General features: G+C 39.4%; 1 non-coding gene across 1 annotated transcript; it reads right to left on the bottom strand.

The window, feature by feature from the left end:
- Positions 1–243: 243 nt before the first annotated feature.
- On the bottom strand, positions 244–407 carry LOC130859723 (U1 spliceosomal RNA). Its single transcript, XR_009055279.1, has one exon. It is a non-coding gene; the product is annotated as a U1 spliceosomal RNA (small nuclear RNA).
- Between the last annotated feature and the right edge of the window lie 15,838 nt (positions 408–16,245).

Below are 16,245 nucleotides of genomic sequence, written 5' to 3'. Positions count from 1 at the left end.
ATTTGTCTTTCTCTTTCTGATTTATCCATTTTTTATGATAATCTTTAGGTTCATCCATGTTGCTGCAAATGGCATTATTTCATTCTTTTTTATGGCTAAGTAATATTTCATTGCATATATGTACCATATCTTTATCCATCATCTGTCAATGGACATTTAAGTTGTTTCTGTGTCTTGGCTATTGTGAATATTGCTGCTATGAACATAGGGGTGCATGTATCTTTTTTTTTTTTTCCCAGCAGAAAGGGTAGTGGGCAAACACAGTCCCCCACTACCACAAATTAAGCAGTCAAGTTCCCCACATTTGGGGAAATCACAGGGGTCAGCACATCTGGAATGCAATGGATAAGCCTTGCCCTGGGAAATCCACCTTCATGATCATAGTTCCTCCCCTGCCAGGTAAGTATACATGTATTTTTTTGAATTATACTTTTGTTTGGATATATGCCAAGGAGTGGGATTGCTAGAACATATGGCAACTCTGTTTTCAGTGTTTTGAGGAACGTACATACTGTTTTCCATAGTGGCTGCACCAATTTACATTCCCACCAACAATGTAGGAGGGCTACCTTTTCTCCACACTCTCTAAGAGCTGGTTTTTTGAAAGGATAAACAAAACTAAGCCGTTAGCTAGGCTTATTAAGAAAAAAGTGAGAGGATCCAATAAACAAAATAAGTGAAAGAGGAGAAATTACAACCAATATTACAGAGAAACAAAAAATCATAAGAGAAAACTACAGACAATTATATGCCAATAAATTGGACAACCTAGAAGAAATACATTTCTTGAAACATACAATCTTCTATGACTGAATCAAAAAGAAATAGACAATCTGAACAGACAGATCACTAGTAGTGAAATTGAATTAGTAATCAAAAACTCCCAGCAAACAAAAGTCCAGGACCCAACAGCTTCATAGGGGAATTCTAACAAACATATAAAGAAGATCTAACACTTATCCTTCTCAAACTGTCCCAAAAAGCTGACGAGGAGGGAATATTCCCAAATTCATTCGCAAGGCCACCATTACCCTGATACTAAAAGCAGACAAAAACCTACAAAAAAATAAAGTTACAAGCCAATGTCTCTGATCAACATATATCAAAACAGGGTAGTAGCTCACATGGAACATCTACCAGAATACCGTATTCTGGGCCATAAAACATGTAGAAATCATGTGATGTCTTCCAGTACCATACTGCTTTGATTACTGTAGCTTTGTAGTAGAGTTTGTAGTCAGGGAGCATGATACCTCCATCTTTGTTCTTTTTTCTCAAGATTGCTTTGGACATTTGGGGTCTTTTGTGTTTCCATATAAACTTTTATTTATTTATCTATTTATTTTATTGGCTGTGTTGGATCTTTGTTGCTGCACACGGGCTTTCTCTAGTTGTGGAGAGCGGGGGCCACCCCTCATTGCGATGCACAGGGTCCTCACTCTGGTGGCCTCTCCCGTTGCAGAGCACGGGCTCCAGGCGCGTGGGTCTCAGTAGTTGTGGCACATGGGCTCAATAGTTGTGGCTCACGGGCTCCTGAGCGCAGGCTCAGTAGCTGTGGTGCAGGGGCTTAGCTGCTCCGTGGCAGGTGGTATCCTTCTGGGGCAGGAATTGAACCCACATCCCCTGCATTGGCAGGCGGATTCTCAACCACTGCGCCACCTAGGAAGTCCTCCATATAAATTTTAGAATCATTTGCAAGGAACACAACAATGACAAAGAGCCAGAATTCTGCCTTCATGGAACATATACCCTAATGGAGGAGACCACCATGAAAACAGGAAATAAAAATAATCTGGGGGAGTGGTAAGTGCTCAAAAGAAAATCATAGAGCAGTGTAGGGGCATAGGGGTTGATGAGGCCTGGGAATTCAGTTTCAGGTAGGGTGGTTAGGAAAGTCCTCTATGGGAGAGATATTAAGCAGAGGTTGAAAGAGGGAAGGAGTTCCCTCAGGCAGGGCTGGGGAAAGAGAAGCCCATGTAGGAACGCCCATGTGGGTCGATCTTGGCTTTCCTGAGGTACTGTTAGAAAGTTGGAGCTGCTAGAGAGTAGAGAATGAGAGGAAGATTGGTGGGAGATGGGGTCAGAGAGGTGATTACTATCTGTAATTACTCGGGGGGTGGGGTTCCCCTAAGTTTTATACATTCTCACAATAATCTGTATGAATAACTGAAATCGCTGAACGATTGCATATTTTTGTTTGAGATTTGAAATCAACGTATTGTTTCTATTCTCCTTAAACCTGTGTGCCAGTCTCAACTTACTCCTTGCCTTGTTTACTCGCTTATTCTTAGAGCCAATTTTCTTTGCCTTTATGCAGAATTTGATACTATTTGCTCTAAGTACGAAATTCATTTTAACCCACACGTGAAAAAAGCCTATTTATAATTCCATAGTCTCTTACACAAAATTGACAGTTCGAACTGGAAAGTTCATCTGTGTAGACTGATGCATGTTATGACTTCTTTCTTACATGATCATCTGCTGTTAAAATTATAGTCTCATTACTTTAAATGTATACATAATAAAAGTGACACCCGTTGCTTCCCTCAAAGTAGCACCACATTGAGAATTAGACGATAGGAATTCCAGTTAACCCTCTGCCGCTCACTAACTCTGTGGTCTTGAGTATCTCTTAATCTTCTTGAGACTAAGTTCTAATTGTCAATTAAAAGAAAATGTCAGGAATGATTTTAAAAGGATTAAATTATCATTATCAGCCCCAGCACCAGTTATAACATTTGGTGCATGGTAGATAATCAATATTTTAATGAAAGAATGTATTCAATAATATTGCTTCTCAAAGGTGCAGTTAAATGCCTCATTAGACAACCTACTGAGTAATCATGACATTTTCTTCCCTATAGTGTTTGAAGGAGGAAGAAAGGACCAAAATCATGTGGTTAACTCACCAAACATTAATTAAGCCTTTGAATGTGCTAAGCTCTATACTAGGTGCTGGAATTCCAGAAAGGAGTAAGAAGAATCTTTGCTTACAGGTATTTGTGTTTGGACCCGTGTATGGAAACCAACCACCTATTTATTGATAAGTTTTCTGTTCTTCAGCTATTCTGTGAAATGTTAGGACTGTTCAGAACCATTTGAATTACTGGCCTTTGAGTTCAGAAAACCTGAATAAACAACTCTATGATCAATTGGGTTTAGTTTAAAGTATTTCTCCTCTTAATTCAGTAAAGCCAGATTTGCAATGCATCAAGATCAGGCTCTTCATCTGAGATTTTTAAACATCACCAGTTCCTGAACCTCATCCTGAGAGATTCCAGTTTAATTGATCTGATATGGGCCTAAGCATCAGTCTTTTTAAGAACTCCCCAGATGATTCTAATATGTGGGTAGGATTAAGATCTCATTGTATTTATTCTGTGCATTTCAGGAGCAACTAATTTCACATATGCATTTAAAATTTTTTTTAAATGAACAGGATTGCAATCCTATTTGCTCTTTAATAACCAGCAGTCAACAGTACTGCTGATCACACATGTGTATTTTGCTCGCTGAGCACTTCAGTCCTGCACCCTAAAGCCCTTTGGCTCAGAGCCCTCTGAACATGTACTGTGTTTAAACTGGGGAACTCTTGGATTGCAGTCCCCTGTGCCAAAGCCAGTTAGAACCTACTCCTCATAATGCAGAGACAGATGATTTTTTGGGGGGGAGTCTCCAGGAGGATGATCACTGATGGTCCTCAATGAGCCCCCTAATGTTAAATGCTACATATTCTATGTAGGTACTTGTGGATTTTGAGGGGAGGGAAGATCTCTATTTTAAATCACATATTCAAAGGGGGCTGTGAAGTCGTCTAGGAACATTAAAAGAACCACTGCCCAATAGTGCAAAAACTTATGGAACACTGCCTGTTTGGAGAAGAAAGTACTGGGTGCTTGGGAAGACAAAGTGCTTGATGTCTCTCTAAAAACAAGTCTGATAAGAGTTAAGAGGGTGGTTCTCGACACTCCAGAGGAAATTTGAGAGTGCCTCCTACTTCTTCCCACTACATTGCTAAGAATGACTCCACGGCAGAGGAAGGTGAGTGTGAAAGGCTTCAATATATCCAAGCATCTTTCTTTTCTGGAAGTGAGTCATTACAGTTTCTTATGACTGTACTTTTTGTTCCTTCAGAATTTAAAACTTTTTTTCACTTCCTGCATTTTGAACCTTTGCCATATATAATGCTTACTGTTGTTTGACATTATATTTACACGTATTTGTTTCTTTGCTTATTGTCTGTTTTGCTCAGTAGACAAGCACAATGTGGCCTAGGATGCTATCTTATTACACTTATTTTCTCATTCACTGGTGCTGCTTAGGACAGTGCCTGACACGTATTAGATGCTCATGAAGTGTTTGCCCAGTGAACCGCGAATCAGTGTTTAGTGTCACTTGCAGTTATCCACGTCCTCACTTGGCTCTGGGGAAATTATCGCAGTGTCCTTTCACCGTTCCCATTCATGGATATCTCCAGCCAAGACAATCAAATGGAGCAGATATTTCAGAATATGGAATAAGCAGATACACACACACACACACATATATAGCAGCACAACTGGCAGATAATCATGGTTAATTCTAAGACATGTATAGGTCTGGAATGCTTCTTAAATGATTGATCACATAGTTAACTGAATCACAGGGAACGCTTAACTTAATTCCTGAAAGTTTATGTATAATGGCTAGTGGGAAGCACAGGGAAGTTCAGTAGGAAAACTCCCCCAAAATATTGACGTGGGCATCCAGATATTTAGGGTCTAGATTTTGCTTGGCTGCTGTGAAACCTGGGAGCTATCAGTCTATCTGAGTGAGTGGATTGAACCAGCCTATTTATAAGGTCCTTTCCATGCTTATTTTTTTGTGTGATTTCAGGCATGTTTGCTTCCCAAAGCAAGGAAATATATAATAAGTACTGGGGATTGACATATAGAATTCACATCCTTTGGAAACCTTTATAACAGTAACAAATAGCAAAGGAAATTAGCTTTCTGTGATTGGGCTCATTTATAAGCGGTGTATGAAAGTCTTTTATGATTTAGTCTTTAAACTACCCAGCCCTTTTGATAGACTGTTTCTATTTTCTTATAATTCCTAAACTATGTCCAGCTGTCTTAGGGATGTTGTGCACATTAACCCTTTTGTCTTAATGGAGTTTGATTCATCCTCCTTGCAAGAGTGGGGCTAGAGATGTCTTTTTGCCCTTTCATAGGCTGCCATGCTGCTCTGAGCTTATGTGTATTCTAACGTGACCCTCAGCACTTTCCACACTGTGCTGTTTCCCACTAGAGAGACGATGAGCACCTAGGGGAATGCATAGCACGTACTTAGCCCACAGTAGTTGTTCCTTCGATTTTGATTAAATAAGTGAATAAAATGAATGCAGCATTTTCTGCAGTTACAGTTACATTAATAAATCAAAAATTTCCCTATTTTATTGATATTGGAATAAAGGTTGATTTTGGTTTTCTATTTATTTTTTAATACATCTTTATTGGACTATAACTGCTTTACAATGTTGTATTAGTTTCTGCTGTACAACAAAGTGAATCAGCTATGTGTATACATATATCCCCATAATCCCTCCGCCTTGAGTCTCCCTTCCACCCTCCCCATCCCACCTCTCTAGGTCATCACAAAGCACTGAGCTGATCTCCCTGGGTTATGCAGCAGCTTCCCACTAGCAATCTGTCTTACATTTGGTAGTGTAAATGTGTCAGTGCTACTCTCTCACTACGTCCCAGCCTCCTCTTCCCCCCACCCCACCCCGTGTCCTCAAGTCCATTCTCTACGTCTGCATCTTTATTCCTGCTCTGCCACTAGGTTCATCAGTACGATTTTTTTAGATTTCATATATATATGCGTTAGCATATGGCTTTTTTTTTTTTCTCTTTCTGACTTACTTCAGTCTGTATGACAGACTCTAGGTTCGTCCATAAAGGTTGATTTTGGAATAGCACTATTACAGTGAGATTATCCTTTATTTCTAAAACCTCACTCCCCATGATCATCAAAACTTGACACCGAAGTTCCAATGGCAGCTGAACCATATGGTGTGATTTTATACTTGCACGAAAACACACGTTACAGTGTCAGGTAAACATCTCACCAAATATTAAATGGAAGAAGGCTTGAATATAACGTAGTCATTTTGGTGGTAAGGAAACATAAGCCCAATAATTAAAATAATTTGCCCAAAGTGTCTGGTAGGGGATCCACAAATCTGAGACCATAACCCAAGCTTTCTTATTTCCATCTTGTCCTTTAACCCTACTGTATGCACAGCATCGATTGCCTGTGCTTGGATTCTGAATGAAAATGGAACTTCCTGTTGCTTTCACTGTTTCCTCATTCTCTACAGCCTGGCCACAGCTGGGGAATTTCATACTGACGACAATGTCCTCTCCTTTCCGTGCCTCACAGTATTTCAGTGTAGTTCTCTTGCTGCTCTAGGCTTCCTCCTTCACCTCTTGTCCTCTTTGTACAGTCTCTGAATGGACCTGTAATTCAGGAGCTGACAGGGAGTGTGAAAGGAGTGGAAAGGCAGCCAATGGGATGGAGGGAGGAGGGGAGCAGGGAGTCTGCAAATGGGCTGGAGGCAGCCAAAACCTGGTGCCCTGCGCCCGTAGGTGCATAGTCTCATGGGATATCTCATATGACAATAATGTTGTACACATGCAGAGCCCTCTGCAGTCATCTCATGAGAGAGTATTATAGGGTGTAAGTGGCCTGGGTTTGAGTGTTGGGATTACTAGTGTAATGATTTACTGTAAATAATTTTCTGTAAAACAATTGTGACTTTTTGACAGGTGATTTAACCTCTCTAAAGGTCAGTTTCTTGACCTATAAAATGGAGTGGATTAGTTTTCTAGGGCTGCTATAAAAAAGTACCAGGGACTGGGTGGGTTAAACAACAGACATTTCTTTTCTCACAATTCTGGAAGCTGGAAGTCCAAGATCAGTGTGTCAGCAGGGTTGGTTTCTTCTTGTGAGGCCTCTCTAGTTAGCTTGCAGATGGCTGTCTTTTCCCTCTGCCTAAACATAATTTTTCTGTTGTGTGTGCATATCCATGTCCAAATTTCCTCTTCCTACAGGGACACCAACCATACTGGATTATGAACCACTCTAAAGACATCATTTTAACTTAATTACCACTTTAAAGACCTTATAACTAAATATAGTTACATTGTGAGGACTTCAGCATATGAAATTTGGAGGAACACAGTTCAGCCTGTAACAGTATATTTTATAACATTCTTAGGGTTGAGGATCCTTTGAGTTTTTATATTCAGAGTGCTTTTCAAAATATAATTTTCTATATAAATGAAGAGCCTGGCATTTGGCAATAGGAATGTTTAAATCCTTATTTTTAGAACTCACAAGCTGGATGGTTCTAGTGGCCATGTAAACGTTCAGTTTCATGGATTTGTTACAGGGTGGTGACGTTTAAATATCTATATTAACACACTTCTATATATTGTGACATTTATTTTTTCTTTCTTAGTATTTTATGCACCTCTTTTTTCCCTCCATCGTTCACCCGTCAAATCTGTCCCCTGATGTGGGTTGCATAAGGTTGACAGAGTAGGAGTGGAAAGTGTGTAGACACAGATGGGATCTCCCTGCATTTTGCAACCGTAGATGCAGAGAGCAAGTGAGTACACACAAGGTCTAGGCAGACAGCACTTTGACAACCCCACAGACGTTTCTGTCTTCAGTGTGGCGTGGAAACAGCAGCAGAGAGAGTTACAAGACCTTCAGGGTGAAGGGGACAAACGTGAGGGATGTCGCTGAGGAAACCTTGTGGCCTGACTCCCAGGAACCGAACAGAACGAAAGGTCTCTCAGAATCACTATGTGGACAATGGACATCTAGGACTGTACCACAGCAGGAAACAGCTCACACTGTCACAACAGGATAATGTGAGGAGGGACTGTTTACAAGAGGAGTGATTGCAAAGGTATGGGCACAGTGTAGAGTGTGGGAATCTGGGGCTCGCAGCCGCGAAACTGTTATCACTTCTGGGCCTGATGGGATGAGGAAAGGGCAAGAGTCTAGAAACCAGAAGCAAAAAAGAGCACTGAGAGAAGGCTGATTCTATCCAGAAGCTGGAGGGAAGGGAACCTTGTCCATGTGCTCCATCCAGTTTAGGTTCCAGAGCAGAGTGGAGATGGGTCGAGGATGAATGTGGAGGGGCCAGATGGAAAATTTTGGGGAGTCTGACTCCAATTTCCTGGCACTACATGTGCCTCTTGAACTTTGCCATAATCCTCGGGAAAGGGAGGAGTGTGGGCACAAACTGGTTCATGTTGAGTTTCCACTGCTATGGCAGGATGGAGACTTGAAATAGAAAGTAAGCTGAATTATAGAAAAAGACATATGTTACACTTCTTGTAAAACATAAGTTTTGGACCGAGAATTGTATCCACCTCATATAATCCATAAGTCCAGTGTTATATATACCACATATATGTATACACACACACACACACACACACACACACACGGATATGTGGGTTTTATCGCCACCAAATGACAGTGGAAATGACATTTACATTGGGGTATAAAATAGAAGAAAAAGTGCTGGCAAAGACAAAGGAAGACTGAAATGAGTAAGAAATCAGTAGGAGTGCATTAAGTCAGAAATGTCAAGCAAGGAACGAGGAAATGGAATTTGAAATGGCAGGAGCCACTGGTATTATGAGCAGGAGGCTTCTTGATTGACACCGGGCCTTTCTAGGCAGCAGCAGAGTGGCCCTTCATTCTCATCCAGGATGAGGCCAGGAGAGGGAGCAGCACCCAACCACCCAAAGAGAAGAGAGAGGAGGGTCTGCATCTCTGTGAGGCCGAGAGAAACCTCATTTTCCAATTTCCCGTTCTCCCTTCCCGTGTACTTGCAGGCTGGCTGTGCCTCTATTCCTCACAGTAATCTCCTCTTTGAACCTAATTTGAGTGGGGCTCCGTTCCACGAGTGTCTGTTATAAATTTTACAATTGTTTTTTGTAGTTTATTTCAATTTTTGAAACTTAACCCCCATTCATCATGATACGGAAAATGAAATCTAAAAATTGAGTCAAGTTCATTTGACGGATTATATTCGGTCACTTCGTGTTGGAAACTGTCATAATCAGGATTGTTTTCCCTTCTTCTTTCACCTGGGTTGAGGCTCTGAGGGCTTAAGCTTCGATCACTGGTGGCATTAGTAAAGAGGGAATGTCCATTGTTAGTATTCTGTTTCACACAGAACTTGCATCCTTAAAGTTATAACTAGTATTATCTGGTCCTAATGTTGTCCTCATTAACCCTGGTGATCTGTTGAGATGTGGTCACATCCTCATCTAACGTTCTATGGGACAGTCACACCCTTTGTTTCAGGGTTCCCTCCTCCCAGCGAGAGTCTTCCCTCCTTATCCTTTCAACTTCACATGCACTTTACTCTTGAAAAGTATAAAAGCTCCAAATTATAGTCTATGCTACATGCAGTCTGCTGATATGAAAATAATATTACTACAGGAAAGGAGTGATGGGGAGAGAGAGAAAGAGAGAGAGATTGATTCTTTCCAACTAAGAGTATTTTTCAACAAACAGGATTTTTGATTCAGAGTGACCTATATTCAAATTCTATCTGTTTTGGCTACTTATTGATTACACGGTGGTGGGCAGTTTAGTTCAAATTGTTTCCATAATTGCAAAGTTAGGAGAGAATGTCTGTCTCACGGGGTTTTGAGAAGATAAAAGGACGTGGAACACTGTAAGCCCTTGGTAAATGTTACCTCTGTTCTACCTCATTCCGTTAATGATGTAGGTTTATTGTGGGCAAAGCAAGAGGAAGTGACTGACCTTGAATTAAAATGTGGAAAATTTTTTTTCTGTTACTTTCTATCCTCCTTTTTGCATCCTTCTTTCTTGTCTTGGAAATCTCCTCAGCCCAGTGGGTGAGGGAGACAATTTGGGGAGGGTTGCAGACAGATCTTTAATTGTGGCTCTTCTTCCAAAAACAGATCAGGTACAATGGATAATATCTTTGGTTAATTTTGGTGCTTTGTAAAATTAAACTTTATTATGTGTAAAAGTTTTAAACATCACAAAAGAGATATTGTGGGTCAATGAGAAAGAGGAAGATCATTCTATAAATCTTATTTGGGCAATTGTTTAGCTACTTGGAGAAAAATTCAACTTGTATTCTCATTTAACAGCATAAACCAAAACATCAGAATTAAAAAGATAACTGAACAATATCATACTTTTTTAATAGACTTAGTAGAAATAAAAGGTGATTATTTTCCAATTTCTAAGTAAGGGAGAAATAATTCATAAAGGAAAAGAATATTTTTGACTATAGAAAAATATAAAAGTTCTCCAAATCAGGAGTATTATGAACAGCTTTAAAGGTAGAGAAACTGACAAGTTATTTAACTACATGTATGACAAGTTATTAATAACCTTAATATTTAAAGCAGTTACGTAAGTTGATATGACTCCAATATGTACATGAGCAAAAGACACGAATGATTAATACATGCTTAAAAATGTATAATGTTACTAAATGCTCAAAAAGATAAAGCTAAAATGAGATAACATTTTCATCTATTGAATTATAAAATACAAGAACACCCTGTGTTGCTGAGGATCACTTCTCGTATAATACTGGTAAAAACTTCCATTGGTATGCCATTTTAGAGAGTAATTTAACATTATCAAAAACCTTATAATGCTTAGATTGTTTAATCAAGAAACCCAATCTCAGAGCATATAAGATAACACAATATTTGGAAAATTTTTTAAAACATTTATTGAGCTCTACTTATATATATATTTTAGATTATATTTATTTATTGGCTACATCGGGTCTTTGTTTTTTCTGGGTGCAGGCTTTCTCTATTGTGGCAAGCAGGAGCTACTTTTCCTTACGATGCACGGGTTTCTCATTGCCGTGGCTTCTCTTATTGCAGAGCACGGGCTCTAGATGTGTGGGCTTCAGTAGTGGTGGCATGCAGGCTCAGTAGTTGTGGGTTGTGGCCTGCAGGCTCTAGAGCGCAGGCTCAGTAGTTGTGAAGCACAGGCTTACTTGCTCCGCGGCATGTGGGATCTTCCTGGACCAGGGATCGAACCCGTGTCCCTTGCATTAGCAGGTGGATTCTTAACCGCTGCTCTGCCAGGGAAGTCCCAATATTTTGAAATTTAGAAAAAGCTTTATTATAATAATAGCCTTAATTCATTAATTGCTTACCATGTGATAGGCTTTACTTATGTTGTGTAATTCACTTTTCAGCAAAATTCCTAAGTGGCTGAGCCAGGATTTGAACTTACATTTGTCTGCTTCAAATTCTGCTTGGACTCTTCATTACTATTTTCTTCTACTCACAGATATCTTTCATGATATAATCGGAAATACTTTAAATCTATTAATAGCATAATAGTAAAATAAACTATGCTAGACCCACTCCATATACTGCCATGCAGCTAGAGACAACATGGAAACTGCTTATTCTTTATTCAAAAAAAATTTTTTATTGAAGCATAGTTAATGTACAATATTGTGTAAGTTTCAGATATGCAGCACAGTAATTCAGTTATACATACATATATAATGTATATAAAATATGTGTGTGTATATATTTTTCAGATTCTTTTCCCGTATAAATAGAAAGTGCTTATTCTTTTTTTTTTAATTTATTTATTTATTTTATTTATTTATTGGCTGTGTTGGGTCTTCGTTGCTGCACAGGGGTTTCTCTAGTTGCTGCGAGTGGGGGCTACTCTTCATTGAGGTGCGCAGGCTCCTCATTGCTGTGGCTTCTCTTGTTGTGGAGCACGGGCTCTAGGTGCGTGGGCTTCAATAGTTGTGGCACATGGGCTCAGTTGTTGTGGCTCACGGGCTCTAGAGCACAGGCTCAGTAGTTGTGGCACACGGGCTTAGTTGCTCCGTGGCATGTGGAATCTTCCCAGGGCAGGGCTCGAACCCATGTCCCTCACATTGGCAGGCAGATTCTTTACCACTGCGCCACCTAGGAAGTTCCGAAAGTGCTTATTCTTAATCATTTCAAGTGAAAATAGTGTAAAGCAAATTTGTATCTTTCTAAGATTTTAACCATTTAAAGAAGATAGATACAAGGAAGGACTACAAGTTAACAGTAGTTGCCTTTAATTTGTGAAACTATACTGGTCCATTTTGTCTCTAAACTTTTGGGGCTTTTCAAATTTTTTCAATCAGAATCGATTATCTTATGCTCAGGTAAATTTGAATTAAAAAGTTTGTGGAGGCTTTTATGTTTTCAGGACATAATTGGGAATGTATTGTCTTCATTAGGTTAAATTCTTAGCTGTTCGCCAAAAGAAAAATGCAATAAAGATTGACAAATCCAATGAAAAGAGGCAATAGTTTTGAGGTTAGGTTAGTGTTAAAATGTGTAATTAGACAAAATTTGTTAGTGTTGATCTCAGGTGTCCTTGGCCTACAGGGGCTTGAAGCAGGGTTTTGATTCCCAGCCAGAGATTAAGGTCGGGTCGTGGCAGTGAGAGTGGTGAGAGTGCTGAATCCTAGCCACTAGACCAGTGGTCAGTGACAAGGCCCTGGCCCTATGGCTTTGCAGAAAAGGATTCCGACAAAGACGGAAAGTAGTGAAACAAGTAAAGAGTTTATTAGGAGGAAAAGGGTACAGTATGTGTGGATGGATACAAGGGTGGGCTCAGAGAGAGAGTCATGCCTTTGTGGTAGTTTGAATCACTTTTATGGGGTATTTCTTCCAGGTTTCCTTTGGCTGATCATTTTGCTTTGCCTGGTTCTGAGTCCGCTTTTGGTATATCTCAGGATCCACCCACATGTGCACGTGCATCTCATAGTCAAAATGGATTCCAGCAAAGAAGCCTATGGATAGCTTGACATCACTCCCCTTTTGACCTCCAAGGAGCTCTCTAGTAGGGAAGGTCTCCTTGACTTCGAGAATGAGAAACATGTGGTCTCTTATCTTCTATCTGGGCAGGGCCCAGATACCTCTCTCAATGGTCCTGCTGTTAATATTTTGGAATTTCTGTCCATAGGGAACGAACTCCAACTGTTTACCCTGGTTCGAGGGGGCATCTTTCTCCTGCCTCATTGTCGCATAAATGAATAAGAATATCTGTATCAATATTATAGAATGAAAACAGTTGATTTAGCTCTTGAAAATCCAGGTAAGGGATTGGGAATCAAGTCGCAAATCTAACAGTTAAGTTTCCAACATAATCAGAGAACAGTTTGTCTTAGTAATGACTTGCCCTGTGAGTATATATGATGTCTAGGAAATTAAATATCTCGACAAATTGATTGAGAGTTTCCTTTGTAGACTTACATGGCAAAACAAGGATAAATATTTTGTAGGTGCTATCATTAAAACCTGTGCAACCTCTTTTTTTTTTTTTTAAAGTTTCTGTGGAATAAAGTTCTGTCTTTTTTGAGCTCCATGTATTAGCTTTAGAAAATAGCTTTGCCATAATACATGTAGAACAAAAATAGTGATTTTATATTTATTTATGTATTTTTTTATAAATTTCTTTCTTTCTTTATTTATTGGCTGTGTTGGGTCTTCATTGCTGCACACGGGCTTTCTCTAGTTGCTGCGAGTGGGGGCTTCTCTTGTTGTGGAGCACAGGCTCTAGGTATGTGGGCTTCAATAGCTGTGGCACACGGGCTCAGTAGTTGTGGCTTATGGGCTCTAGAGCACAGGCTCAATAGTTGTGGTGCACGGGCTTAATCGCTCCGTGGCATGTGGAATCTTCCCAGAGCAGGGCTCAAACCTGTGTCCCTTGCATTGGCAGGCAGATTCTTAACCACTGCGCCACCTAGGAAGCTCTATATTTATTTTTATTTTCAGGTTACAATCCCCTTAATTCTATAATTAACACTGTAATGATTTCGTTATGATCAGTTTGTGGGATTATTAACCACTCTTGGTTTCTTCTCACCTCATTAACTAGCAAACTAGGCACTGAGTGTTGATAATAACCAGTTTCTCATGGACTGTTGCTCAGTATTACCAAATCTTTTTAGTTTTATGAAGCCATTTCCATTAGAGAGTTAATAGGTTTTCTGTATTTTTTTTCTGTTTTGCACATGTCAGGATCACATTAAAATAAATATGACTTTATCACCTAGTTCCCAGTTATTTTTTTCCTAAGAAGTAGCAGCGCCCATTCAGTGTTTCAAATATCTCAGGTTAAAAATTGTTTCTTAAATCAATTTTCTAAATAAGTGAAACAGTTTAGCTGAAATGGCACTGCTCAGCCTACCTGGTGTCTTGCTAACAAGCGTGTCAGAAAGAAACAAGTTGAAATTTTAAAATTAGTAATGGTACCTTGGCTATTATTACTGAGAATGACATTGCTTTTGATTCACAAGTTGGGAAGGTTCTGATTAGGGAAGCGGACCAAATTCAGCCCACATGAGCGTGTACTTGTTCTCAGGTACTTGATAAATGTTTATAATTTGGGTGATCTGGAGTCCACCAGCATTGCTGAGAAACCTGGAAGGAATGTGCATGGAAAAGAAAGTATGCCATCCTACATGTCTATTTAAGTTAAATAACTATTCAGACAAAAAAGGAGAGGAAGGTCATCATTTAGAACACTATTTTCTCAGCATTACAGTTTTCACTGCTTTTTTTAAAATTTAAAAATTGTAATTGATATTTATTTCCTGTGAGTTACCAAATCATTTCCCCTTTTTCAGGTTTCTAGTCAATAATCTTTTTCTTTATGTTTGTAGAAACTTTTTTTAATGGATTTTTATATTTTTATTTTTATTTTTTAAGTTTATTTTTATTTTTGTTTGTGTCGGGTCTTCTTTGCGGCATGTGGGATCTTACATTGCGGCTCATGGGCTCTTTGCTGTGGCGCACAGGCTTCTATCTAGTTGTGGTGTGCAAGTATTTCTCTTCTCTAGTTGTGGTGGACGGGCTCCAGAGCGCATGGGCTCTGTAGTTTGCAGCATGCAGGCTCTTTAGTTGAGGTGCGTGGGCTCAGTCGTTGCGGTGGGCAGGCTTAGTTGCCCCACAGCATGTGGGGTATTATTTCCCTGACCAGGGATCAAACCCATGTCCCCTACATTGCAGGACAGATTATTTACCACTGGACCACTAGGGAAGTCCCTGTAGCAACTTTTAATATAACACAGCTGTTTTTTAAAATGCTTGTTTCAAATACTTTATGTAACTTATTTGTGGATCTCTTACATTGGTTTTATTGTCCTCTCCCTTCTGTACAAGCAACTAGATTTTGAGGTATAGAAAAGGAGGAGAGGAATTACATTTCAACTTTTTTTCTAGAGAGGTAAATTGGAGCTCAGAAAAGTTAGGTGATTTAATTAAGCCAATAAAGCCAATAGGCCAGTGTTTCCTAAAGTTTCTCCTATGTGTCATTAGATGTGAGACAGGTATAATCTCACACACACACGGTTTAGTGCAGTACTCAGATTAGTTTAGGAAAGACTATCTACTGTAGGGGGGCAAAATTTGCCATTGCAAAATGTCTGTTTGGCATGCAGCTTATTTTGAGTTAAAAACAATCAAGCCCCAAAAACTCAGGAAGAAACTTTGACCTTCCCCCTAACTGCCTAAAGAATGTAGATAGAGGACCTGTTCCAGGAAGGGATCTATCACCCTAAATAAGATAGTATGAACCAGGCATATAGACAGGGAGGAACCTATTCCTCACTCCGTCCCATTCATTGTCTCTGTCCAACCCAGCAAACATTTGTTTACCAAACACTTGCTTTTCTATCTCCATGTGAATTGCCTTACTCTCCTTTGAACTCTCAAACCACTACCCCCGACATCCTCTTTTGTTTTTAGCTGAAAATGGTAGTTTAGGTGAGGGTTTCAGCCATTTGAGGAGTTACTCAGTTTTGCTGGGTCTCTCCCACGTACACATGTTATTAAACTTTGATTTCCTCCTGTTAATCTGTCTCATGTCAATCTAATTCTTAGACCAGCCAGAAAAACCTATAAGGGTAGAGGAAAATTCCTTCCTCCCCAATACTACTATATCAGTTCTCAGTGATTAACAACATACATTATATACCAAAGGCTCAGAAATATTTGTGCACTAATCTATTACCTTAATCAATTAAAGAATATTATAAAACATATTTTGTTTCATTCTTATGTCTTTCTGTTTATTTGAGGGTTTTTTAAAATTTGTTTTCTTTTTGCTTCTTGAGTTAAGAATTTGATACATATATTTAAAATCTTTATTGTTTTTCAGTAAATG

The sequence above is a fragment of the Hippopotamus amphibius genome, chromosome 8 (genome assembly GCF_030028045.1).
Source record: "Hippopotamus amphibius kiboko isolate mHipAmp2 chromosome 8, mHipAmp2.hap2, whole genome shotgun sequence".
NCBI lineage: Eukaryota > Metazoa > Chordata > Mammalia > Artiodactyla > Hippopotamidae > Hippopotamus > Hippopotamus amphibius.
Note: the sequence above shows the minus strand (reverse complement) of the source record. Positions and strands in the feature narration are given on the sequence as shown.